General features: G+C 38.0%; 1 protein-coding gene across 13 annotated transcripts in view; it reads left to right on the forward strand.

Moving 5' to 3' along the window:
- LOC420965 (poly(rC) binding protein 2) overlaps window positions 1-26488 on the forward strand; it is a 489700-nt gene that overhangs the window by 167763 nt on the left and 295449 nt on the right. For 2 of the 13 annotated variants that reach the window (XM_046929066.1, XM_040695565.2), the window contains exon 3: window positions 21452-21511. The exons of 10 other annotated variants lie outside the window; for them this stretch is intronic. The gene's annotated coding sequence lies outside the window, so the exon portion shown is untranslated. The remainder of the gene's footprint in view (window positions 1-21451; window positions 21512-26488) is intronic. One more of the 13 variants, XM_040695567.2, reaches the window with a different exon arrangement.

Here is a 26488-nt window from a genome sequence, read left to right on the forward strand (position 1 = left end):
ATGACATTGGTGCAGTCCTGAAGACTGGTTTAAGGGGATCAGTGGCTTATGCATCTCACTCCGAAGAAAAGCTGAATGTTATTTAAGTACATATTAGTAGGCTGAATAGAAAACGAATAAGTAAAAGTTCACATTGCTATTTACAGGAGGTTAAGCTGGTTGACTCCCTTTCCTGGAAGGAGTCTGACCAGCAGTTTTGTATGTCATTCTCAGAGAACACCAGTGGTTGCAAACTGAATACAAACCTAGGAGAAACTGGATGATTGCAAACACACACTCCCAAATATTTGTCAAAAGTATAGCCGTTGAAATTCACTATTTCTAGCTAACCATATTTAGATTATAAAGAATGTCAGTATGATGTGGGTAAGGGAAGAAAGGGGCAGGAATGGGATCATTATTGTTTCTACTGAGATTGATGACTGGCAAAAAAACCATCTTGGATTATTTGGACAGATTATCTAGAACAGCATATTTCTAGTGTTCATCATTAATGGAAGGTGTAGCTGTCTGCACTAGATGAGGCTTTCCATAAAGCTATGGGGATCGTGCAACCAAAAAATGTAGGCCACATTTAAGCAGACTATAGTAAAGCCTAATAAGTAGGTGGGTTATTCATTACAATACTGAAATATTCATTTGAAAATAAAAAGGTTGCAACATCAATCTACGTGTTATGTTAAATCACAGCACAAAACCAAAGAAACTCGGTGTTATCGCTGCCAGCACAATGCCAACTGAAGGGATGAAGTTCAGATGTTTCAACGGTAAGGAAGGTATCTTCCAGACAGAAGAAAAGGAACGATAAAAGGAGAAAGAAAAATAAAACCTGAGTGTTCTAAAGCCTTGGAGGTTTGGCACAACTCTATGAAAAAGTAATTTTCTGTATTTTGAATGGATAATGATGGCTGGAAACACTAGTGTAAGATGTAGTTTGGTCACTGAAAAGGAGCCATCTATTTTGTTTGCATTCAGTGGAGAAAGTAGTGACAGCTACTCCTGTAGCTGGAGCTACTCCTGGAGCTACTTCTCCAGAAAAAGGAGATCAAGAACAGCCACAAAGCTAGCTGTTTTGTTTGTTTTTTGTTGTTGTGGTTGTTTGTGTATTTGTTTTTGTTTTTTGAGAAAAACTTGAGAAGGTGGTAAACAAAGCAGAGTGAGATGCCTACGTCCCAGGGCATCTCACCACAAAAGTTAATTTGTCACTGCCTAATGATTGAAATGCTGATGTTAAAGAATACCCATGCTTAAGCAAGCTTAGCGCTTGCTTAATTTGCAGATTAAATTATGCAGATTCAGTTTTGTGCATATTGCTGGGATGAACAAATTAGATAATTGGTTTATGCAAAGCCTTTTGAAAAAGGCTGTTCATGGAGGTAGAACAATAGCTTATACAACACAGAATGATCTGGGATGCCAAAGGAAGCAGATCTCCATCAGACTCTTTAGTGCCAACTGATTCCTGAACACAGTACACCTATTCCTGTTCATACAGGCATCTTCCCAGGCTAAAGGATTTATTGTGCTACTTTCCTGTAGTTCTGAAACTCTTCTGAGGCTTGACAAGCATCATTTATTCAAGTCTTTATGGATTCAGCAAAATGGTGACTATTTTGTCCCATGAGCATCTGAGCTAGTTACCTGCTATCAGCTTCATATTGTGCTGAGAGGCAACATAAATACAGGTCATTGTGTAACACTAGCACACTTGTAGGCTTTGGGATTTTTGTTGTTCTTGGTTTGTTTATTTTTAGATGAGTTAAATATTCCCTACATCTTCTTTTGCACTCAGGGTAACTGCTGTTTTACAAGCAACCAGATTGTACTGCAGTCATGGAGTGTGCAGGCTCACCTTGGGTTAAATGGTTTCTTCCATTTCAGATATTCTACAGACCAGATTTAAATTCTCCAGTGTTTGTTTAGGATTCTGTACTCAGCACTTTGCATTAGTTGAGAAGAAGCTCTGCATTTAAATTATTCAGTCTTTAAGACTGATGAAAATTGTCAATCACCTGCTAGCATATTTTACTTACCCTAAAGGATGCTTACAGGTGCAAAAATTCACAGCCAGTAACATTTATAGATTGTTGAGTTTATTTTTTTGTCATACAACTGTCATTCTCTTTGTGTTGTCTTTGTTTTTCACGTTGTTCAGCAGAGTACAAGCAGCAACTGGTTTCTGGATCTTAAAAAACAAATTCCATTCACTTTAAATTGACCAGACTGACAGTGAAACAAAACAGCACGCAATTCTTAATCCCTGACATTAAAAAGGAATAGCTAGAATGTCATGCAAAGGAAGAAAAATGCTTCCTTAGCAGGCTATTTAGATTGTGTTAGCTGTGAAGACACTAAGTATTGTTACTTCAGATACTTACTTTCTGTCAATGCATATGGAGAATAGATTATATCAATTATGAATTGACTATAAAAATGTCTTCCTGTGCACTGGAGGTTATGTTGACCCTGAAAGAGTGGTGATCCACATGGAAGGAACTCATCTAAGCTGGTGTTTTGCTGGCTCAGGGCTCCCCAGAGTAGGAAGGAACAACTGATCAACACAGCCTATTCTAGCACTTAAGAAGGGTAGAAAGGATGACCCAGGGAACCTACCGGCCTGTTAGCCTCACCTCTGTGCCAGGGAAGGTTACGGAACAGATCCTACTGGAAGCTATGCTAAGGTACAGGGTGGTGATACAAGACAACCAACATGGGCAGGTTACTGTTTTTATCAGCTTCGTCACTACCAGGTAGAAACCAGCCTTCTCAATTTTCTAAAGACGGCCCAAAAACCTCCAGCTTCACATATGCCCAAATGACAGACGTAGATCAGAGCACACAAGCAGCTTTTGTATGTGCCTGCTTGTCTTGCAGTTGGCTTTGTTTGGAAACAGTAGTGGGGTGCTTGGTCTGCCTGAGGACTGAGAAACTATTTATACTTCCTACTGGCATTTGCCTGTTCAGCACATATTATCATCAAGTAGGAAAGTATATACCTCCTGTTTCCTTTTTCCGCACATGATAGAGCGATATTTTCAGAGTCAGAGCACTAAGTTGGATTGACCAATGCCGTTTATAAGAATGTTAATCTACTGCAACTCAGTTGTGCTGTGTGATGATTCATAATTTGTAATCCGCTTGTTCCTGCTTAGCTGACTGTATAATGATACAGTAATATCATTTCATTAATTGATAGTTTGATAACTGAGGAATTGGTGGCTAAAAACGTAATTCTTTGTTTACTGTTTTCATACTGCAGAAGAAGTATTTTTCACTATATAGTGAGAAACATTTCAGTCCTGCTGTTTTATTGGGAATATTGTTGCCCTATTATGCTCAAACACCCCATATTTTTTTCCTTTTAGATGAATATTTCTGAACAAGAGTAAATTTATGCTATACCCTCTTTTAATTTCCTTCTGTTAAGACAATAGAAAATCTGTGAAAAAAGATACAGCTTTTGTGGGAAGTGTGCTAAGTGTGATGAATGCATTCAAAGAGACTTGAAATATTTTGACTTCTACTGAAGAGATGTAGTAGTGAAACTTGAAATAACAATATAATTATTTCCCTATTTTGTCTGCTTGAAGTATTTCTATTTCCAGATCAATAACAAGAATAATATCTATAATTGAATAGCAACACACTATCAAGTTATGTAAAAAAAAAAATCTTTATCCTTCAGAAAAATTAGCCTGTTTTGCACATCGTCATGTATTTTGGACATTTACCTAAGAATTTGTTATCTTTCCTGCAGGATTAACTAGGGATAGTCTAGTAGCTAAAACTGCATTTTATTGTTTCCTTTTCTCATACAGTTGTGTTTTCAATGATTTTCCCCTGCTCTTCTGCTCCACAAAAAGCATACTGCTTTAGGGTAGTTTTAGGGGGGAAAAATAATAAGATGGACAAATGTAGAATCCCTCACAAACACTATTTTTTTTTTCTTTTTTTCTTTTTTTCTTTTTTTTCCCCAACCAAGGTACAAATTGAAATGTTTGCTTCATAATGTTTCTGACAGTTCCCCTGTGAACTGCAGCTTGGGACACTGAGTAGTTGACTTCTATAATATGCTCTGGACCATTCTCTTTAAGTGATCTGAAATTCCCAAGACTATCCCGTGGCAAGATACCCCTATGTCTGTGTAGTTAGGGCTTCAGTGAATGACTGATGAAAAGACAAGCCCAAGCACAGAACAGCTGAACCTCTGCATGAAATGTGGGAAGGCCACTCCTCTGGAAATGTTCAACATTCCTCAGAAAAAAAGTACTTTTCACTCAAACAGTGACTACAGGGCAGTGAGAAGTTCTTCCAAAAGGACACATTATTTTTCAGTCTCTTGCTATATTTAATTTTAGTCTTCAGTTCTGTCACATGGGATAATCAATGGAACAACGTGACCGAGTATTGAAGTGTGTGACTGGTTTGGGGCTGAAATTCTGAATAGTATCCTATATGCTTCTTGCTGTATTGTGAAGAATTTTTTATAAGCAAGTATTATTTATTTTTCTTTGATTTTATAGGAATAGCTAGGGAAGATAACACTAGTCAGAACATTAGCTTTTCAAAACAATGATTTGAAGTCACATGAGATCAATCACATATTTGTATGTCTTCATTTCTCAGAATGAAAACAGAAAAAAACAGAGCAGATTTCAGATAATCTGGAAAACGGGGTTTTTACCTTCAGCTATGTCTTTGAGGTTTTCATGGAAACCTGCCAGGAATGACTGCTTTTTTTCAACATCTCCCATCTCCATGATTTATTTATATTTATATCTCGGTGTTTGGGCTGAAAAGCTGTCTTGAAATTTACGGAGTACGATTTGATAACAAAAAATGCTACTCTGTAACCCCGTGTGCTATTATGAGCTTAAAAAAAAATCTTTAAATCTCCCAGGTACTGCCAGGAGGCAGTTAAATGGCTCGATGTTCCAGCCCCAGGATGACAGTTGTAGTGCCCTCATTGCTCTGCAGTTGTGGTGGTGGGCTTTGACCTTAGTAGTAACTAATGTGGGAGTTACTCATGGCAAAAATGTCCAACAAGAGTGAAGTTCACAGTTTTTGGAAACCATTAATTCTAATCAAACTCTCTTAAATTTGGGAAATCTTCCTATTCCCCATCTTGTAGCTGTATGAAATTACATCAGAAATACTAGTATTTTTTGTCACTAAGATTGTTTTAGCTGGGATTTTGTCCTACAGTTTACACAAGAAATCACCTAACTTTCAGAAACATCTGTGATGCCTGAAAATTCTCTGTGAAACTTTCTGTTCTAGGAGATGTTTTACTGGCTGTATAACTGACTGATGCAACTGTGTGGTTCTTTTGAGAGGATTTATATACTGTTGCAGTCCTTGAGTTTGAAAAGCTTCCAAATTTTCATTTATGATACTAACCCTTGCAAATGGAAGCTAGAGGATAGAACAGAGAAGGTGATGGAACTCAGTTTAAATGAAGACAACATTTTTATGGCACCGGAAGGACTAACAGTAATCATTATTACTAATGACCTCATAAATCAGATTAAGAAAAAATGAGTAAGAGCACACTGGATATGAAGAGTGCGGCTTTATAATCTGGGCTGAAACACCCTTGCATTTTATCTAACTTCCTCTTTCACTTAAGGAAAGATGATGCCAAATTCATGATACATTAGAGAATTTTTTAAAATCTTTGCATTGGTTTTGCCATTGAAGTGCAAGGTTGAAAGATCTTTATTATGTATTATTAACATTTAACAGAGAACTGATCTTCCCCGTCTGATACTGCAGGTTTTTCTTCCAGGAAAATCTGTACTGAAGTATCCTGATTAATTGTGGGTTTTGTTTTGTTTTGTCTTCCATCCTGGTTGCATTCTTAGAAGCACGAGGCAGGTTCTGGAAGAAAAAAGAAAAAGAAAAAAAAGAAAGAAAGGAAGAAAGAAAGAGAGAGAGAGAGAGAAAGAAAGAAAAGTAGAAATGTTTCAAGCTTTCATTGGAGATAGAAGAGTATTAGTGTATTAGTCCCCTAGTGTTAACCTAAGGCCTTGAATCTTTCTTTATACCATATGGACTTTTGCAGTTATTGTCTAGTGTTTTTTTTTGTTTTTGTTTTTGTTTTTTTTTTGTCTGATAAAGAAAACATGGAAAACTCATTCATCAACAGAACTTATTTTCAGATGTCCACAGCTCCCCATTGGAAACACAAAATGTCTTTACTTGCAGCAGAATTTTCTGCCCTTGGTATCTCAGCTTTATTCTCCTTTGGGCCAGACTCAGGTCAAACAAAGATCAAAACCATAATGTTTGGTGGTGGACTGTTAGTTGGATTTGTAGATAGGGATAGGAGACAGACCTTATTAACAGTTTCAATACTGATCCAATAAATTCATTTAGACTACATAGTCACTTCTGTTAAAAAAAAAAAAAATCTGCCTTCTCTTTAATAATAAAACCCTTTCTCTTATTTCCTGAATAATACCCTTGCACCTGTTAGGTCAGCATACAGGTTACAGCAACTTCATTTTCAGATAAAGCTGCAAGATTTCAGATTAACAGTAACAGATTTTCTTCATTTTTTTATTATTATTTTTTTTAATCCCTCAAAGACAGTATTTTTTGAAAGAACAGCAAAAACAATCTTACTATGCATGTGTATTTTTTTCCAACTTTACATATTGTTGAAGGTTCTTAATAATTATTTTCTTTAAATTGAGGGTGTTGGACAGATAGGAAAATTCTATCAGGAAATGTCCTTATATATACACATTTATGAGATGCATTAAAAACTTGTTTGTTTTAGAATTTGTGCGTTAATCCAAATGTGGTCAATTTATGTTTCAAAATAGAATTAATTACGCTGCTATGTGAAGTGTAGAAAACAGCATTGTTTTAGGGAATTCAGACTCCTTTTAAGTCAATGTATTAAAAAAATCATTTGTACTTAGGGTTTCTAACCTTACCATAACTGTGGTATCCTGGATCATAACTTCTTGTTCAGTAGTTGACCTCAAGACTCAGAAATCCTTATTCTGTTTTGTAATATGTAAATGGAGTCTTTGACATTAACAGAACATTGTGTTTCATACTTTCTTCATTCAGTGCTCATAGCGAAAATATCTATCAGCGCACATCAGGCAGGCAGGAAGAAGATCCTTTTTGCCTGCTTTCCATTTACATTCTGAAAACAGGGACTTGGATCTGAAACTGTAGTGTGGGTGCAGCTCCAGTTTGAGAGCAGAATAATGCTTTCCAGCCTCAATTCCAGTGGTTTTTCTGATGTTTTCACACAGAATCACAGAATTGCAGGGGTTGGAAGGGACCTCAAGTGATCACCGAGTCCAACACCCTACAATAGGTCTCGCAGGTGGGCGTCCAGACAGGTCTTGAATATCTCCATAGAAGAAGACTCCAAATCATCTCTGGGCAACCTGTTCCAGTGCTATGTTATCTTCACTGTAAAGAAGTTCTTCTGCATTTTTGTATGGAACTTCCTGCATTCAAGTTTTAGGCCAGTGCTTCTTGTCCTATCACTCTGCATCACTGAGAAGAGCCTGGCTAAATCCGTTTGCCTCCCATCTCCTTCAAATATTGAAAAACATTTATCAGATACTCTCTCACTTCTTTTCCCCAGGCTGAATAGACCTAGGTTACTCAGCCTTTCCTCGTATGGGAGATGCTCCAGGCCCTTAATTATCTTTGTGGCCCTCTGCTTGACTCCTAGGAGATCCCTGACTTTTTAGAACTGGGAAGCCCAGAACTGGACACAGTAGTCTAAATGCAGCCTTGTCAGGGCAGGGTAGACGGGGGAGGATCACCTCCCTCAACCTGCTGGCATGCTCTTTTTAATACACCCCAGGATACCATTGGCATCTTGGCCACAAGGGCATGTTGCTGGCTCATGGCCAACTCACTGTCTACCAGGACACCCAAGACCTCCTTCTCAGAGCTCCTCTCCAGCATGTTATCCCCTAACCAGTACTAATGCATGTTTTTCCACCATTATGGCTGAGAATCAGTGCACATCCCTGTTGTTGCTAATCCGTCAACAGTGGGGAATTGTGCTCCACACAAGGTGCAGTGCAGGGCAGTAGGCAGTACTGTCCACCATGTTTATTATTCCCCGTGGACAATAGGAGCCAGCTACATGTCAGTTCAGCTCTCATCTGACAGCCCAGGTTTAAATATGTGTGGATATTGACAGATTGCTTCCTCGCCCAGCTCTGAGGTGGAAGTAGTAGTGTTCCTTTCTTGCAATGTGAAGCCAGAGGAAATAAATCCCTTGGCAGCCAACCTGGCTCTGTGCAGTCACAGCAGGTGTGTCTGTGCTATGTGTGTTTTCAGAAGACAGTATAGGAATACTGAGGTGGCTTCATGTGGAAAAGTCATTTGAAAAGCGTAATTGGACCCAGCCTGGTTCCTTGACACCTGCCTCAGTACTTGGGCTCTGTGCTTCCTTGCTTTACTGCTAAAAAAACCAAACAAACAAACAAACAAAAAACAGCACAACAGCAATGGCCTGTTCCATTCAGGGGAGTCCTGCTAAAAGCTCCAACCATAACCTTTAAGACTTTACGCAGGGAAACACTGCCAGATGGATGACGGAACAGAGCTGAAAAATGAATCAGTGCTATTAACGTGATTTTAAAAAAAGAAAAAAAAAAGCATCAGATGAATGGTTTTCTCAGTCTATTGAAGTATGAGAGAGAACTTCTGGAAAGTATCAGACAGGTAAGACAAATGCTTTTTTTTTATTATTTTTTTTAAATTAACTTGTACTTTCAGAACTGGAAACTTCCCTGGTTGACAACCCAAAGGAATATTGATACACCCAGAGGGGAAACTCTGCCTGTCTTAACTGTGACAAAATCTTTGAAAGGAAGCACAGGAATAACATCAGCATTTTCAAAAAGGAGAACAACACTCTAGAGCCCTGAGAATGTTTCCGAGAGGCTTTCCAGTGGGAATGTGTGCGGAATTTAAAGAGGTCACGTGAACTCACAGGAGAGAACTTTCTCCTTTCTATGAGGTGGGGAGGTACCCATGGGAAGCCATTTTTTCAGGAGGCTAACAAATTGCTTTAGAAGGTGAGAAATTAACGTGAGGGGAGAATCACAGAATCATAAAATTACTCAGGTTGGAAAGGACCTCAAAGATCATCAAGTCCAACCACAGCCTAACCATAGTACCCTAACTCTAACAACCCTCCGCTAAATCATATCTCTGAGCACCACATCCAAACGACTCTTAAACACATCCAGGGATGGTGACTCAGCCACCTCCCTGGGGAGCCTATTCCAGTGCTTAACCACCCTTCCTGTAAAGAAGTGTTTCCTAATGTCCAACCTAAACTTGCCTTGGCACAACTTGAGGCCATTTCCCCTTGTCCTGCCACCTGTCACCAGTGAGAAGAGACCTACCCCGCTCTCACTGTAAACATCTTTCCGGTACTGGAAGAGAGTAATAAGGTCTCCCCTCAGCCTCCTCTTCCCCAGACTAAACAGCCCCAGCTCCCTCAGCCTCTCCTCATAGGGCTGATTTTCCAAGTCCTTCACTAGCCTCGTTGCCCTTCTCTGGACCTGCTCCAGTACCTCCATGTCCTTCTTGTACTGAGGTGCCCAAAACTGAACACAGTACTCAAGGTGAGGCCTCACCAATGCCGAGTACAGGGGCAGGATGACTTCCCTAGTCCTGCTCAACACACCATTCCTGATACAAGCCAGGATGCCATTGGCCTTCTTGGCCACCTGGGCACACTGCTGGCTCATATTCAGCCGACTGTCCAACAGTACACCAAGGTCCCTTTCCATCAGGCAGCTTTCCATCCAGCTTTCCAGCCACACCTCCCCAAGCCTGTAGGGTTGCTTGGGGTTGTTGTGACCAAAATGCAGGACCTGACACTTGGGTCCATTGAAACTCATACCATTAACCTTGGCCCATTGATCCAGTCTATCCAGGTCCCTCTGTAGTGCCCTTCTCCCCTCTGGCAGATCAACACTCCCTCCCAGCCTGGTGTCGTCTGCAAACTTACTGAGGGTGCACTCAATCCCCTCATCAAGATCATCAATGAAGATATTAAAGAATACAGCAGGGAGAAAACAGAATGTAGTGCTGGGGCTCAGTTCCCAGATTAAGGTAGCACCTGCTCTGAGGAGCTGAAGAACCTTTTAGGTGTGGGCTTCAGATATGTAACTGTTGGCACTGTAGGCTCTTGTACAGCTGCCACATAATCCGAGGTATGATTGATGTGACTGCAAAAGTGAAGCTTGAAATTGGTCTTAAATTGTCCTAAGAGCAGTCATTGTCTTATGAAGTAGCTCTCCTTGCTCGGGACATGAGCAGACTGCTTAGAAAGCATGGCCAAAAATTGCACTTACTGCTACTTCAGAGGCAGAAGAGAGATTTTTGTTTATTTACTTATTATTTATTTATGGGATAGCTAATGGAAGGAAATTATATCAGCGTGGAAAATGGAGATCCTGGAATGCTAACATTGATAAGCTTGGAGACTTCTTGCAGATGAATTCCATCTGGAGAGCTAATGGAGTCTGATGTGGCAAAAACAATCAGTAACACAATGAGGAGGGATTCAGGCTTTGGAACTGGTCATTTATTTCACAAGCGTAATTAAAAAAAAAGCCATTATTCTGTCTGCTTTCATGTTCTACAATGTTTAATTACATTTATGGATGAAATACACAGTCAAAGTGTCTGTGACCAATAGCTGCAATGTGAATTTGCGCATCTTATGCTATCTATGATATCATAGATGAGTGCCTGTAATATCCTACAGCCTTAAAATTTCTGCTAATATTGTCTTTTCATTGGGTAATTAAACCTTTTTCTTTTTTTCCTCTTCAAAGAAAGAGAGGATTGTGGGGAGGAGTCAGGAAGGAAAAGGCACTGCAGCAGGTGCATTCATGGTTTTTACAGATGTGTATGCTCTAAAACAATGACTTGAACACCTGAATTTTTAAGTTCTAATTAAGAGATGCATCTTGTTGCTTGCTTGCAGTAATGTATTATCTACTAGCTGGCAGCAAGGACAGGAACCTCAGTACAGAACAAAATCTAATACTGGGGGAGTAACTGCTTTAGTCTGCCTTTGCTTTCTGTTTATTCATTTCCATTTCTTTTGAGAAATGCTTTAGCATGTTCTGTTAGAATGGATCTCATTGATTTTTTTTAATTTATTTTATAATGTATTTTATTATGAATTCAAATACGCAGTGGCATCTACAGGATTCTGGCAGAATCAAATTAGGGCATACCATACTTGATGAACCTGTAAATAAAGAGTCCTACTTTCACCGCAGTTTCAATCAATGAACATCCATTAAATAACAGAGGGAAAAAAAAAGAACACAGTTTTTCTTTATTTGTAGGCTGCTGGGTTGTCAGAAAAAATAGGGATATTTGAAATGTTTTTTTAAAATCCTTCTGTGTAAAAGTAAATAAAAACAACCCCTTGTGCAAATTTCTGGAGCAAGACTGTTTGAAAAGAAGTGAAAACTGGACTTCCACCTGCAGATCCGTGTTTTTTTCCATAGGTAGAGGCAGACTGCAATTAAAGCTGTTGAAGCACGAATATTTTACCCTATTATAATGCTTCAACTTTGAGAAGGGAGCTAATCTAATGTATTTAAAATTCAGTAAACTGTTGACTACATTTTCAAGGACTGTTTGAGCTGAACGTTGAAGTAACCAGCAGCTGTTTCTCAGCACTTCCACTGCTGGGTGTGCAATGACAACTAAATGTGTGAAGTCTTTCAGTTGTGCCGTTTTCTCAATATTTTACAAATACATACATATATATATGTATTAGATTTTACAAGGCTTTTATAGTTCAGACTTGAAATAAGACTCTACAAATTCAAGGATTAAACTACATGTGATGAGCCATATTGATGGTGTGCATTTCTGTGATCATTTCCAAATGGATAACAAAGAGTTTTGTAGGATAACTGGAAGAGACAAGCAGAAAAAGCACCATATATAGTAGCAATGCCTGTTAGCAATTAATCCATGCTAGTGTAGCAAGCTAAGATTTGTTTGACCTATTTAGTATGTCCAGCATCTGCAGAGTAGCAAGACTTCTGTTTCTCAGCAAAATTTGTGATGTTTAATATATATCCTTCCTCTACTCCCTTCTTAGCTACTGCCCCTTTACACCTTTTAGCTGTGGAAAGTGGTCTTTACCAATGACTATGGAAAAAATGCTCATTCTTCCCTTTCAAATTTGATTTATCTATTTTTTGGTTTCTCCTGCTGTCTTCTTCTACTTGCAGAGAAATAGATGTGCTACTGTTTAATCATTCATGCATACAAACACTTTTCTTAATGCCACAACTACTGTTAATGATACCACTTCTTCAGATAGGGAGGAAAAAAATTATCAAGCAGTGTGTCTATTGCAGAAGTCTTTTTTATTACATAGATATTCTTCAGAAAAGCAATGCAATCTCAGTTATTCTTCCTGAAGAGGAGGAAGTTTAACAGTCAGGAAAACAGTTACTAAAAACATCAAGCATAAGCAGATCTGCTGAAAAGGCTTTCAAAGATAATATACATAGGTTGCTCCAAAAGTAATGGCTTCTATTTATTTCCATGGAAATTACAACAGATAGAAAGAACACAATTACACTGATAGATCAAATTCTGAGCTACAAAGACTGTTTTTCGATATGATAATCACCATTAGCTATGCATTTTCACCAGCAATGAACAAAAGCCTGCATTCTGCGCTCATGAAGATCTGCAGCAGGGGAAGTGACCCCCGTCACCACTGCTGAAACCACCACCCACTGTCTCACTGTGCTCACATCCACTCATCAGTCTCCATTCATGTTCAGCAAGCGCTGAATGTCAATGGGTGCCATTTTTTTCACATAGAGTAATTCAGAGGCACACCATTGCAAATCCACACTTCCATGTCAGACGCCATGTTGTCAGACTGCCCCATTGCTGCTGTCTGTCACACGGCAACAAAATATAATGGAATATTGGTGGGAAGGTTCAGCCTCTACTGCCATACCACCAACATTCACCTCTGACATCGTGAGCCAACATAATAAAATAGGAGGCATTACCTTCAAAGCAGCCCTCGTAGTATATATGTAAAAGAAAATTGACCTAAAATTTAAGATATGAGATTCTTTGATATGAATTATTTTTTTTTTCTTTCTGAACAGCAAGCAGCAGATTTTTTTGCCTGGCACATTCTGCCTCCTTTACCAGTTCTAAATTTGTGCTTACCCCAGCGTTGCACTGGCAGCCAGCAAGTGGTTCCTCTCTGCATTGCTGGTACCTAGTTTTGTGTTTTAAAACAAGCCAGATGAGAACTCATTTAAAAGGCAGAAACACACTGGACATCATCATCAAGCATCTGTGGAGTTGCTCCCCTGTGATGTATCCAAGGAACCTGAACTTGATGTGTCATTGCTTTCTACTGTGGATCTTACAGCACTCTCCCTGCCCTTTCCCTGGTAATGTAAAAAAAGGATGAGAATACATGAGAGGTGGTTTGAAAAACTGTTAACGTCCTTTCTTTTTTTTGCCAAAAAGCTTATAAACATGATGGAGCTAATCACAGAGATTTGGAAACAAGAAGGCAAATGCAAGGATTCCAAATCTGAGAAATCTCTGATTTAACAACTTCAACAATTTGATGCCTGTAGATGAGACCAGGTCCCCTTTGACCAGATGAGACCAGATGCTCCCTTTGGAAGAGGAAGAGCACCTCAGGTGGACTCTGTGAGAGAACCTGCAAGCTATCTTAGCTAGGAAAGTGCAGGAGCTGGAAACTGGGTCAGTACCTCTGAATAGGTCTGGGGATGCAGGTCTCTGTGCTGGGAATATAAATAGTGCTGCGGTCTGTGCTGACAGCACGATGATTTCCTTGTGGCCCCACAGCCACTCTCAGGCTTCTTGGAAGTGCTCGGTTGGAGCTGTAGTTGCACAGCAACCCATGGGCTGGTTCTTTCCTGCACCTTTCACCCCCTGCCCTTGAGTGTTGATTGGTTTCATTTAATTGGCTTTCATTTTATTTAACAATCTTCTCTAGATATAGGAAATGATTTGCTAAATCAAAATGCAGGCTTATATCAGTATAAGTATCATTTGTGTGATGGGATCTCCTTGGTGTGGTATTTCTTGCCATGATAATCTGTTTTTCAAAACTGAGAGAGGCAGTGATCACATATCCACTACCTGAGTTCTATCATGAGATGTAATCTGTATATTGATTTTTTAAAAATGGATTAACATCATTTTGAGAATGTAATTTATTAGGAGGATTTATTTTGCTCACTTGTATTCAACACCCTATAAAGATTTGTATTAAGGCAATACATTGAAGAATTTCTTTGAGAGGTGGCATATAAAAGTAGATTTGATAAACAGTGGTGAAACATTTCATCAGGATCGAAGAAAACGATGTGCCTATTGTTTTAAAATAACATCATAATTGTAATTAGATTTTAATTTTGTCTTCATTTACGAAACAGCATCTAAAACTAAGAGAAGTTCAGGTGTGTTGTTTTTCTGCAGTGATTGGTTCTAGTTAAAGGACTGCTTAGAAACTGATGTGCAACAGTGAAGCTAATTGGCTTGGAAAGTTGTTTGCTTTGATTTTATTAGAAACAGTGAAAAGAATAATCATAGCTGTAAACCAACATATTCCAATTTGGGAAATTGTCCAAGCTGTTAAAATAATAATAGTAGTAGATTTCAGATGGTGATTTCAGTCGTAAAGTGCAACGAGCGAGAGGCACAACAAACACCCCTCTGAGAGCAGGAGTCTCAGAGGTGCATAAATGTTGATGAGGCGGAAGGAGAGACTGAGGCGACTCAGAGGATGTGCAGCCCTACGCACAAAGCCCACCCTTATGGGCTCAATGTCTTGTCACTGGAAACCTTCAAACATTCTTGTTTTGGATAATAGAGAGAAAATTCAGCATGTGAAAGTGGTGAGCTTGGACCTACTCTAAGCAGTAGCTTTAGAGGCAAATAATATGGTGCAGGTGGAGTGCTCGAAGAGAATGGAGGGGAGTGGCAGAGGGCTTTATGTTACATTTGAAAACAGAGGCTTTCATGGAATCATTAAGGTTGGAAAAGGCCATTAAGTTCAGCTGGATCATTGCTCTTAAAGGTGTGCACAGGAAGCAGTGTAAAGCAGAGGAATGCCATCCCTGCAAAGTTGAAAGAGTTTTCTGCATGACTTTAGGACTAGAATTTCTCCAGCAAGAATTATTTTAAGTGCCATTATGGCAAATGCTTTCTATATAGCAGTATCAGAAAGAGCAATGCAACAAATATTACATGCCAGTGCCTTGCATGAGCTCTTGTGGGAATTTTTGGATGGGCCATGTATTCAGAAGCCTCTGCTGTCAAGAAACACCCTAAGAAAGGGGTTTTTAAAACATCAGGTATGATTTGGAACAAATCCTTTTTCCTTTTTTTTTTCTTTTTTTTTTTTTCTTTTATTTTTATCTATACTACCTTTCTTTTCCCTTTCTGCTTTATGGGTTGACCAATTCCATTATTGTTGTATTTATGCTGAAGCTGGTAAGTTGGTTTGATAAATTCAACAGTCCGAAGTACAGTTCCGTGTGCATTTGTGTTGGCTGAGTAAGCAAAATGAAAGGGGCTGGCTGTGAAAGTAGCAAGGTGATTTACATCAGTGTCATAGTGCTGTGCAGTAATAAAACACAGGGATTGTTGGACACACATTATATTGTACAATTATATAATTATAAACAATATAATTGGAGTCAGTTGAGCTTGAATGCAGCAGGCTGTTATTTAGCAATCATCTCTTTCAAGGCTCATTAAACGCAGATTTATACACAAAATAAAAGCTTTGCTCTGTAAAGGATAAATATGTAATGGCATTTATTCACCAAAACATAATACATAGATCTAAAGCTGCCAGCATCTATAATGGATTTAGCCAGTGGCTGTAAGTGAAATTGTTCAGTGGATTTGACAATATCAGCCCCTTTGCTTTTATTTAAATCATTATTTCCACAATTCCTTTGTATGTCTGTTTTGAAACGCTGAAGAGCCAGTACACACATCTGTGACTGGATTTTGAAATCTGACGGTAAGGGACGCTACAAATGATCTTTACCTTGAAAGAAGGTGTCTTAAAAATTATTGCTTAGGGTGTATGCTAAGCTTTTAAAATTTTATACTTCTGACATATTATACAAGCTCATATGGGAGAAAAGGCAGAAACTGAAATATTCTGTTGCTGCTTCCTTAAATCATTTAGGTTTTTTGAGTTTTTTTTTTTAGCATCATTAACTATCTTACCTAAAGAAAGTATTTAGCAGTTCCTGGCTGCCAGCCTTTTAAGCACCTATTGCATTTCAAATTGCTAGCTCTCTCTTTGCAACATCAGCAACAGTGTGCATAACCACTGCAACTTACTTGAGTTTACCTACAATACTATAAAATCATTATTAATATAGTAGTAAAAGGTTTTGAACATATGTGGCTTTGGTACTGTTTGCAATTGTATCTTTGCTCTAGCCTTTGGTGATTGAAATGCAGACCTGATTTTCTTCCCTCACTTCTGTTCTGTTTGCTTATTTATCCAAATGCGTTAACTTGCAATGTTTCTCAGAGTCTGATACTGAATTAACAAGGTCTGTCTTCTTGTCACATCACTCCAAAACACTGCAATCACTTCAGAGCATAGAAATAATGAAGCATTCCCAATTACACACTATGAAATCCAAATGTTGCTTAGTAAGACTACTTCTGTTTGATTTTATTGAAAAAATAATATAAAATAAAAATTATTCTCAGTAACTTTAGGGACAGATGCTCTTCCATTCTTCATTGGCTCTATTGCAAAATGCTTCTAAATTGTTAACACAAGCGTTTGATTTAAGGTTTCTTATACTTTCTGTCTTCTGTCCAAATTAAATTCCTACACACTACACAAAGCAATGGAAATCATGTGCTTGTTGAGTTTAAGAATTTCAGGTTAAAATCTACTGTTATCTGGTATGAGGTTGTTTGCTTTTGTGGTTTGTTTTTTTTGGGGGGGGGGAGGGGGGGGGAGTGGTTGTGAGAACATAGGAAAGGAATTTGATTATGTAATTTCATTTCCTTATGGATGTATCTTTATATTTTGAAACGGAGCTCGTTGGTGAGCATAAACTAGCTAAGCCATCCCACTAGCTAATCTCTTGGGTTTGGGTAGTTGGTTTAGTGGGTTTTTTATTGTTTTCTTTTTCATAAGACCACAGATAATGATCCCTGGATTGTTATCCCTGGAAACAGCCTTTGAAACCTTGTATTACTTATGCCATTCTTCATCTTCTAAGTAGAACTTGAATCCTCAGCCTTTCAACTTTTCATTTATGTTAAATTCCATTTTAAAAGAATATCTTGTGATTAGTTCTCAGAATCACAGAATTGTAGGGGCTGGAAGGGACCTCTAGAGATCATCGAATCCAACCCCCCTGCACAGCAGGCCCCCAGCAGCAGGCTGCACAGGTAGGTCTCCAGATGGGTCTTGAATATCCAGAGAAGGTGAATCCACAACCTCCCTGGGCAGCCTGTTCCAGTGTTCCGCCAACCTCACTGTGAAGAAGCTCTTACACACATTTGTGCAGAACTTCCTGCACTTCAATTTGTGGCCATTTGCCCCTTGGCCACTGAAAAGAGTCTGGCCTCATCCCTTTGCCTCCCACACCTTAGATATCTACAGACATCAGTTCCTCTCTCAAAGTTCATTAACGTTGCATTTATTAATATTATTTCTGATTTCTTTTCAAATGAATTACCAACAGTCTCCTAGTGTGCTGGATAAAAGAAATTATCTAGTGCTTCACAGCACTTCATGGCTATGAAACGGAGCAAAGTGGAAACTTACCTTGCAGGTGATCACTACAGCAGGGTGTGCTGGCTTGTATAGCATGGAAAAATTAAAGCTAGACCCAAACCAAGAGCTTACCTTTCCACATGTTGTAGTTTTAGCTTTGTTTTTGATTAGCTGTCTCATGATGCACTGCTGCTATGAAGCAACAATCCCTCTGTCATAGGGTTTGATCACTCTCTGGGCTGGATTAAGAGAGGCAGCTTCATGGGATGTCTCTTGAAAGCTGTACTAGTAGGATGTTCATGAGAAGCCCAGTCCCTTGGGATCCACTGAGAGGGGGATCTCACATGGTTGTTGGTTCTGCCTGGTGTCGGTTTGTCTATTCCCTGAGAGACAGAGCAGGTTGTCTGCTTGGACATCCAGGTTTGCCCTGTGTAGCTCATCATGAGTGGTTCACTGGGACACTGCACAGGGGTTGAGTGCTGGCTTAATCAGTCAGCGTCCTCAGGGGCAGCATAATATCTCAGCTGTATCTGTTTCCCATAATTGAAACAGGAAATTAATGTCTTGTTTTGGACATCCTGCAGTAATAACCTGAAGCTGAGTATCTTTAGTTTGTGGGAGAATAGAATTACAGATGTATCATAAGCACAGAATGGCTTTAAGAGGAAAATGGAATACCACTGCATGCTGAATAGCTTGTATTGCTAATCAAGCTACTTTTTTGGAAGTTTTAATTCTTTAACAAAGAATTGAATGCTGGTTTGTGTAATCTGCACATTATATTGCAGACAAGCAGAACACCAAGCACATCTAATAGAATTCATTCAGAGAAGTTTCACCTCATTAGTATGGGAAAGTGGTGGTCTTCTGAAACAAAAAAGCAAAGAGAAGATTGAGTCATGAACTCCATCTTGATTTAAAAAGGAAATTATATTTTGGCTCTGAATACGAGGAAAGCGCAAGTTTTGAAATTAAAAGAAACATATTGTGCATTAAATTTAGTGTGCAAATTTTCAAGATAAATTTTTACCTAAATGGTCATATGTATCCATGACTGAATGGTATATATTTTTGTTACAGTGAGGTTGATTTGTAAACCTTCCTTTAATCAAAAATGCAAATATATATATATGTATACACATATATATATGTGTATATATGTGTATATATGTGTATATATGTGTATATATGTGTATATATGTGTATATATGTGTATATATGTGTATATATGTGTATATATGTATATATACACATATATATATAACACCCTGTTATATATGGTGTTATATATGAAAAAAGTATTATGAAAAGTACTCCTAAAGATATTATGGATCTTAACACATTAAAAAAGAGATTTTTATTTCTGTCTTTACCAAATACTTGTTAAAAGTGGAGCAAACATGCCACTGCTACCATTGTGCTCATAATCTCATCCTTTAAAATGTTTTGAAATCCTCATAGGAAGAGGCTGTGGAAGACCATCTGAGATAAAGCTGATACTAGGGCAGAGCCTGCTCAGACCTTTTTGCTCCTGGGAGTAGTCTGATGTCCACACACCTCCAAGGGAAAGCAAGTAGAGACCCTCCTGAGTACATCCAGGAAGCAAAGGAGCTGGTTCTATTTTGTGCTCCTCTTAATTAAAAAGACAGTTTGACTCCTTCCAAGGACCTAATGTAAATTTTACTTCAAAGTTATTCAAGACACAGAACTAAGTTAATGGCAAACAAAGCGATGGGTAGGTCATATATAGAGGGGGAAAAAAAACAGCTTTTTAGTGTTTGTTTAAAAGCAGTGGATGCATTTAAGCTGAGCTGCAGATCATTGTCCAGATGTTTTCAAGCTCATCTGTTTTAATGATTGGAATGTTCCCTAGGAAAACTGTTTTAATAGCAAGCAACTGATGCAAATCAGCTGAAGGTACTAACACTTCTCTCATACAAAGGTGCAAGTGTGTAGCAAGGCAATTTGCTTGCAGACATTACCAGAAACTTGATGATCTTTAATTGGCCCATTAGAAATTTTCTCCTTCCCCAGTAGTTTATTCTGTTTTGCATCTATTTCTTCTTTCTACCATGCAAGCGTGCTGTGAAAGCATTATTCCTGAGGAAATTTCTTGATGCATTTTAAAACCAAATGTTGTCTTTTATTTTTTCCCTTGTGGCATACAATGCAATGTTAGTTTATACTTCCTTATTTGCACTTGGCTATGTGTCAACCCTGCTTCCCTCAAAACAAGCAAACAAAACCACAGAAGTAATCCCCTCCCTCAACTCTTCCAACAGCCTGCTTTTTTCCTTTCTTTTTTTTATTCTAAAATATTGATGCTCTTAATCCTCACCCAGATCCATTCAGGCATTGCTATAACTTCCTATCATGTTAATGGTAGTTAATGAAAGCTTTGTCACTCACTCAAGTGGAAATGGGATTAAGCTTTTTCTTATTGACCTCGTTCTGATATAGTGGACTTCCCTACACCCATATGACCAAAGCAAAAATAGGAAGGCCAGTGTTAATACAGACTGAGTGAAAAATCAATGGCTGGTGTCACAGGTTAAACTTCCTTGACTTGCGTTTCTTTTCTCAGCTTACCATGAAGACAGATCTTTTGTGCTACCCAAGGGGAGTCTGTGAAACAATTTAAGTCAGTAAAGATGGATTCATGTTTTGTGCTTCACTTCAGAGATAATTAATACAGAGCATTACAACCTGTAATACAGAGCATTACAACCTATACCAAAAGGTGTAGACTGTGTGTATTGTGTCATCTTACAGAAAATTTCATGTTATGTAATTTTCAACTAGCACAAAAGCAAGCATAAATCAAAACTTGACCTGTTTTCTTTTAAAGTACAATATCAACCTTGAAAATATGCTTACATGCATTAATGAGGGGTGGATATCACTAATAGTTGCTTACTTTCAAGTGAATACAGGCTGCTAGAGAGTTTCATTTATCTTGTTGTAACGTTCAAGATGTTTCAGTAAAACTGTGCCAAATCTCAATTAGGCTGTATGAATACAAAAAGACTAAGTATGTGACTGCTGTATTTTCAGAGGGCTGATTTTGCTAAAAAAAAAAAAAAAAAAAAAAATGCAATTAATATAATGGCACTGTTGGCAGAATATAGCCCTTTATCTCCCTGATAGTCCTCACTACTTCTTTCTGTGCCCCCTCCTTTTCTTTCCCTTCTTTTGAATTTATACTGTGAGAAAAGCTCTTAGAAAAGAGCTAAGAAAAACACTGGAAGTAAAGAAAAAAGGAAGAAATGTTTTGCTTTCTACTCTTAGCAGATTTGTTCAGAGGGCACTGTCTGAAATTGTGTGTGCAATTTTTTGAAAATCGTTAATCCTTAGAGTTTTTGTAATTTTTTGTGAGATCCTTCCTAGAACCAAATCTTGACACCATAATTATATGAATCTCAGTGAACTCTCTGTGAAATTAAAACAAGATAGGCAGCTGATTGGAAAATCTAAGCTATCAGAAACTATTTGAATTGTAATGGAAAGCTAAAAGAAAGTTTGAGGATGCTCCTCCAGAAGAAATCTTTGGCTTTCTAGCCTGTTGTAAAGGAAGAGAAGTTTTTTTTTTTGTTTTTTTTTATCATAGGTGAAAATATATTGCTTCATATCCAGCAGGTCAAGCTTTCTGTGGATTGAGGCAGAATTGTGGCTCACAGAGATGTAATGTGATTGGTAAGTTGATTTTAATATGTCCTACTTTGCTACTGCCACCTGAACAAATACTGCTCTTAATTATTTTTGTAAAAGTGCAAATTAGATGTATTATCCTACTTATTTTGCACTGGTGGAAGAGGAAAGAAATTTTGTCTCCTTTCACTCTCCCTTAAATGACACTTCAAGAACAGGGTTGATATTATCACTACTGAACTGCTTTTTCAGATGCAGTATTTGTCAGGAGATAAGTGAACACAAAACGTAGTTTCAATATATGTTATTGCCTAAATAAGTTGGTAAGATATTTTAATGTAAAAATGATTTTTGAGGTTATCATGTACAAAAATCCATAATAACTGATAGATAGCCCACATGCTCAGAGAAAAATAACAATTTGAATGTCATAAATTAGTGGAGTTTAATTACTTAGTGGCAATATTTCTCTTCTCTGTTGTCTTCAGCTATTCAATCAGATGAGCAGTGTTGAAAGGAAGGTATCCAAGCATTTAGCTACCTCATAAATGACAGGCTAAAGAAAAGGTAGAGTTTTATATTGTGCCATTCATTGGACTTTATTGTCTGTAGCAGTTGTTTATTATTTAGGGCATAGAGCTATAAGACCATTTGGTCTTATAGTCATGAATCAGTGCCACAACCAAGTGGGAGTCTGACTTTGGTTGGAGTATATAAGGCTCCTCCAGCTCCACAGAAAGAGCAGAGGAAAATTTGAAAGGACTTGTTCACAGCTTGCATGATGCTTTAGAAACCCTTTGTTACAGGAACAACCACTCCAGAAATGATTAGTGGTTGGGTTGTGGCAGTTAGATGCAGTTAGACAATTGAATGTCCTGCACTTCTTGGGCCAGTCAGGCAGATGCATCGTGGAGAACTGTATTAAGTTGGATAGAGTATATCTGACAAAGTTGAACTAAAGCTTGTAGTAGAAATTTCTGAAGGAAGCAACAAATAGCTGTTAGTTCATCTCTGATATCCATTATAAGGTACTACTTAATAATGTCATCAAGTTGCAGAGTAACTTTTTCTGAAGTAGTCTAGACAAAATATATATTCCTGGTAGGATTTTTTTTTTAAATTTCTATTTACAATACAAGTTGTTGGCATTCACTTTTTTAATGGGTATGTTTTAAAAACAAAAGGAGGGAAAAATGCCAGTGCTTTGTCTACTAGTATGAGCATGATAAATTTCTAGAACTTGTTGAAACTTCAGAACATTCATTTTATGATGCTGCGTAGGCATTAGCTCCATTCAGACTATTTTACTTTAATTGCTCCTCTGCAAGACACCAAATATGTTGTGATTCTGTTTTATTTTATTTTTTTCTAACTTGCAACTTTCATTCAATTTGGTGCAGGCCATCAAAGGCGAACTGCTACCATCAGTCCTACACTGATACTATAAATATGTGACACTAAATTTAACAAGAGGGAACATAAACCTAATAATATTTTTAGTACCAGAACAGCTTACCAGCCAGACCTATGTACAACACATGGTTTGAGTAGTTTCTAAATGTTTTATAGTTCAGAAGCTCAGCCCTTCTTAGCCAAAATACTATAAATTTGTGTAATACACCTTGCAGTAAATTATACAGCCATGCATTTAATGTAGCCTGACTGAATTTCTTGAGTGAGAGGTATGCTCATATTCCAGGAGTGATGAGAGAAAGTTGTGCTTTGTGGTTTTTTTTGTGAGAACGATGGGTAATTCTGCGTCAAATTGATATATTTTTTTCAGTGCTGTATTGTTTTTTATTATGGATTGCATACATCAATTCTTGCGTTCTCATGGGAAGTGGGGGGGGGGGGGGAAATGGTGCTACAGAAATATGGATCTTTCCTTCTTTGAAGAAATGGGAGGATTCATCTCAAGAGAGAACACTCACGAGCTTATTTTTTCAGAAGAGATTTTCTTCTTCATATGTGCATAGATATCTCCTCTGTACCATGAAAGATGTAGGCATTTTGTACATGCTTCCATAATGGAGACTACATTTATGTGGTCAATTTTTCCCTAAATGTGTGAGGAGCAATGTCCAATGTTTTAGCAAGTGTGATCCTGAGGAAGTGGCATACAAACTGTGCAACAGGATAAAAACAGAAACGATGTACAGAATAGCTGTATTTGGCCCATACAGTACTGGCCATGAAACACAAAATTTTTTGAAGTAACATTCTAAAAAAGTCAAAAAAAAAGATGTCAGTGGATTTGATGTGTATAGAGCTCAATATGTGGGGAAAGGGATGAAGAGACTTTTATTCTTTTAAGAACACTGTTGAAGACAGGCATGAGCACCTGGTTTGAGGAAGGCAATTTCTGGAAGCAGTATAAATCCTAAAATGAGATTCTAGTGTCAGAGTTCATGGAGGTGGATGTACGATCAGAAGTTGGTGGGTATGGGAAAGGGAAGAAATACAATTTATAATGTTCCTTATTATTCCTGGCTCTGTGCATTGGGTTCCTCTTGTTCCTACTCCTTCATCACCTATTGTGATGGTTGCTCCTCTAGTGGATTCATCCTGTTTTAATTACTGGTTGTGTGGCTTGAATAGAGCAAGAGAATGAAGGAGATGAAATCAGAGATGTAGAGGCTGGGTTCAGACAGGTCCTCCAACAATGCCAGAAGAGAACCTAATCTGTCAGAAATGAAAAGCTGTTTATCTGTTTAAGAGTAATGCCAATTACTCTTCGTTTTTAAAAAATGAAGTTTTAAACAATTAACATATCATTCAAAAGCACAGGAGAGGTGCTGAATTAGAGATAGTTCAACTTGAAAATTTGGTCTTCACAAGATCATCATCATCTACTTTACACCTTCTCATTAAAAAGGATGTTTCCATAAAGCGTATCCTGATAAACCTTGCTTTTTTTCTTTTTGGCTTGTTTCTTTAAATACAATGTATTTAATACGCTTAGCGTGCACTAACCAGAGTAACTGACCACATGAGGGATTTAGAAACAGCCAAGTTTTATTCTTAATGGTATTCTAGTTATTTTTTTCCCCACATTGCTTTGCTTTTAAATTATTAGAATGATTTATTACATTAAGGACACTATTTACAGTTCAGCACACTGAGTGCTGTTCCTCAGAGAGGTAAACTGGGAATTGAGGAAAACTTGAGTATTATTTTAGTGGGGACAAAGCTCTTGAAAATGAGGCTCTTTTAGTTCTGCCACTGTTGTTTCTGTTAGAGCACTGTAACATGCACAGGCTCAGAACGATGTCAGTAAAATTAACAACCTGCCATTATGTGTGCAGTAAATACTGAAGACTGGAGGCTGTTTTATTAATTTATTTTATTTTTAGTTAACACTATTCTGCCCGATACCTCATTTTTTTTCTTTGTTTTCATGACTGCCTAGCAGTTTATGTTAATAGCTCTCTATCCAGACTGATAAGTTCATCACTTGATGACACTAACTTAGTTAAGAGAAATGTTTTCATAAGTTGATCTCTCTTTTCCTTTAGTATGGGCACACTGAAAAATTGAAGTGCACTTTCATCAAATAGTACTGGTAATCCAATGTAGTCCTTTGAGACTTATGTGCAAAATTTTCTATCTATTAGATTGGATATCTAATCAGAGTTCATGAAAACAATAAAGCTAGTTATGACTTAAAAAACAAAAACATTAACAGCCACCACTACCACCAGTGAAGACTTGGCCTGTTTAAGAGAATACCCTTCTTCTCCAACTCAAAAAACCTCCAAAGATAAAATGTGCTAGAATGCTCACTCCTGCAAATATCAAGGTGTACAGATGATAAAAGTCTGCATTGTATTAACGATGGATCACCTACTTTAAAAATTGTGGGGATGGACTGGGAGGGAGGGGAGCAAAGCAGAGATGGTTGCTGGATTACCCAGGTGGCTAGAGTCCTTTGGGCAAGTATGTGAGAAAGTGTTTAGTTTATATGACAAATGTTGACCAACTCCTGGATGTGATTGAGAAGTCCTCATTCTGTGACCAAGCCGTGCAGTGCTGGCTGGGCTGAAGTGGGGTGAAACTCACTGTTGAAACTTGACCAGGATTAGGAGCTGTACTATCAACTGTTTATTGGATGAGGCTTAAAAACAGAGTTTCAGCAATAAGACTTCACTCGTAGATGGATCACTGGTGATCTAGCATTGGAAAAGAGGCTGGAAAACGGGAAGAGAGAGGAAAGAGGTAGAAGTGATTCTTGCGTGACTTGGTTAGTGTGTGGAACTTCTCCTTTGCCTGCTTTTTCAGCAGTACGTGATCCTGTGAAGCATGTGTGGGGCTAGCTGGTCATCACCAAGGAGAGAATCCTTGTTATTTGTCTTATTTTGTGGAATCAGACTTGCAATTTGGAACAAAGCTGGGTTTTAATTTTAACAAACAAATACAGTAGTCTGTAGTTCTACAGTGAGTGCACCTACTGAACATCAGTGTCTCGTGTTTGGGAGTTTTCATTCAGGGCGTATTTGGTTGTTTTCATTCTGATACACTTTTTCCCATGTCCCTGCACTTGAATCTACACATATCACAATGCTTGACTCAGTTAGCAAGACATATTCTCTGAAACTCTGACGCCTGTTTTAATAGTTTCTTGCAATGAGAGGATGAAGCTTTTTTATTTTAAAGGAAATTAATAACAGGAAATCTTATAAATGACTGTATATCTAATTAATTCAGCATAATGAGAGAAGAGACCTTCTGGAGAGCTGAGGTAATATACTTCACCTTTTCTCAGTCCCCATCCTACCCCCTCTGGTTATTTTGAAGATCTTTTTGATTTTGCTGATGAGTTACTCAATGCCATGGATGCACAGATCACCAAATCACATTCACGAGACTTCAGTAGGACTTAAGCATATGCTTCAGGAAGTATATACATTTGTATATATCATATATTTGTATATATCATAAGTATATGTAAGTGAACAATCTCATAACTGTGAGTAAAAGTTGCCTGAATTATTATTGTATAACTTATTTTTTTGTGTTACATAT

The sequence above is a fragment of the Gallus gallus genome, chromosome 2 (genome assembly GCF_016699485.2).
Source record: "Gallus gallus isolate bGalGal1 chromosome 2, bGalGal1.mat.broiler.GRCg7b, whole genome shotgun sequence".
In the NCBI taxonomy this organism is placed as follows: domain Eukaryota; kingdom Metazoa; phylum Chordata; class Aves; order Galliformes; family Phasianidae; genus Gallus; species Gallus gallus.